The sequence below is a fragment of the Pseudoliparis swirei genome, chromosome 13, assembly GCF_029220125.1.
Source record: "Pseudoliparis swirei isolate HS2019 ecotype Mariana Trench chromosome 13, NWPU_hadal_v1, whole genome shotgun sequence".
NCBI lineage: Eukaryota > Metazoa > Chordata > Actinopteri > Perciformes > Liparidae > Pseudoliparis > Pseudoliparis swirei.
In genome coordinates this window covers 16,072,798-16,075,337 of record NC_079400.1, presented here as the reverse complement: position 1 = coordinate 16,075,337, position 2,540 = coordinate 16,072,798, and positions in this window count along the sequence as shown.

Sequence of the window (2,540 nt, the reverse complement as noted above, 5' to 3'; positions counted from 1 at the left end):
TTTGGAATAATTATTATGAATATTTTGATATCATTTATGGAAACAATTTTCAATAGCTTCACTGTTATCAAGTGTAGAGTGAAATCATTCAACATCTACATCAATGGGCTCCACATCAGTGGACTACACCTTTTATTTTGAAGAAATTTGTTTTTGAATAATTATTATGAATATCTTGTCATAATTTATGGAAACAATTTTCAATAGCTTCACTGTTATCAAGTCTAGAGTGAAATCATTCAATATCTACGTCAATGGGCTCCACATGAGTGGACTACACCTCGTACTTTGAAGAAAAAGATTTGGAATAATTATTATGAATATTTTGTCATAATTTATGGAAACAATTTTCAATAGCTTCACTATTATCAAGTCTAGAGTGAAATCATTCAATATCTACGTCAATGGGCTCCACATCAGTGGACTACACCTTTTATTTTGAAGAAAAAAGATTTGGAATAATTATTATGAATATTTTGTCATAATTTATGGAAACAATCTTCAATAGTGTCACTGTTATCAAGTGTAGAGTGAAATCATTTAACATCTATATCAATGGTCTCCACATCAGTGGACTACACCTCGTACTTTGAAGAAAAAAGATTTGGAATAATTATTATGAATATTTTGTCATAATTTATGGAAACAATTTTCAATAGCTTCACTGTTATCAAGTCTAGAGTGAAATCATTCAATATCTACGTCAATGGGCTCCACATCAGTGGACTACACCTCGTACTTTGAAGAAAAAAGATTTGGAATAATTATTATGAATATTTTGTCATTTATGGAAACAATTTTCAATAGCTTCACTATTATCAAGTCTAGAGTGAAATCATTCAATCTCTACGTCAATGGGCTCCACATGAGTGGACTACACCTCGTACTTTGAAGAAAAAAGATTTGGAATAATTTTTATGAATATTTTGATATCATTTATGGAAACAATTTTCAATAGCTTCACTGTTATCAAGTGTAGAGTGAAATCATTCAATATCTACGTCAATGGGCTCCACATGAGTGGACTACACCTCGTACTTTGAAGAAAAAAGATTTGGAATAATTATTATGAATATTTTGTCATAATTTATGGAAACAATTTTCAATAGCTTCACTGTTATCATGTGTAGAGTGAAATTATTCATCTACATCAATGGGCTCCACACATCAGTGGACTACCTTTATTTTTTGAAGAAATGTGTCTTTGAATAATTATTATGAATATTTTGTCATAATTTATGGAAACAATTTTCAATAGCTTCACTGTTATCAAGTGTAGAGTGAAATCATTCAATATCTACGTCAATGGGCTCCACATGAGTGGACTACACCTCGTACTTTGAAGAAAAAAGATTTGGAATAATTATTATGAATATTTTGTCATAATTTATGGAAACAATTTTCAATAGCTTCACTATTATCAAGTCTAGAGTGAAATCATTCAATATCTACGTCAATGGGCTCCACATCAGTGGACTACACCTTTTATTTTGAAGAAAAAAGATTTGGAATAATTATTATGAATATTTTGTCATAATTTATGGAAACAATTTTCAATAGCTTCACTATTATCAAGTCTAGAGTGAAATCATTCAACATCTACATCAATGGGCTCCACATGAGTGGACTACACCTCGTACTTTGAAGAAAAAAGATTTGGAATAATGTTTATGAATATTTTGATATCATTTATGGAAACAATTTTCAATAGCTTCACTGTTATCAAGTGTAGAGTGAAATCATTCAACATCTACATCAATGGGCTCCACATCAGTGGACTACAACTTTTATTTTGAAGAAATGTGTTTTTGAATAATTATTATGAATATCTTGTCATAATTTTTGGAAACAATTTTCAATAGCTTCACTGTTATCAAGTCTAGAGTGAAATCATTCAACATCTACATCAATGGGCTCCAGATCAGTGGACTACAGCTTTTATTTTGAAGAAATGTGTTTTTGAATAATTATTATGAATATTTTGTCATAATTTATGGAAACAATTTTCAATAGCTTCACTGTTATCAAGTGTAGAGTGAAATCATTCAATATCTACGTCAATGGGCTCCACATGAGTGGACTACACCTCGTACTTTGAAGAAAAAAGATTTGGAATAATTATTATGAATATTTTGTCATAATTTATGGAAACAATTTTCAATAGCTTCACTATTATCAAGTCTAGACTGAAATCATTCAATATCTACGTCAATGGGCTCCACATCAGTGGACTACACCTTTTATTTTGAAGAAAAAAGATTTGGAATAATTATTATGAATATTTTGTCATAATTTATGGAAACAATCTTCAATAGCGTCACTGTTATCAAGTGTAGAGTGAAATCATTTAACATCTATATCAATGGTCTCCACATCAGTGGACTACACCTCGTACTTTGAAGAAAAAAGATTTGGAATAATTATTATGAATATTTTGTCATAATTTATGGAAACAATTTTCAATAGCTTCACTGTTATCAAGTCTAGAGTGAAATCATTCAATATCTACGTCAATGGGCTCCACATGAGTGGACTACACC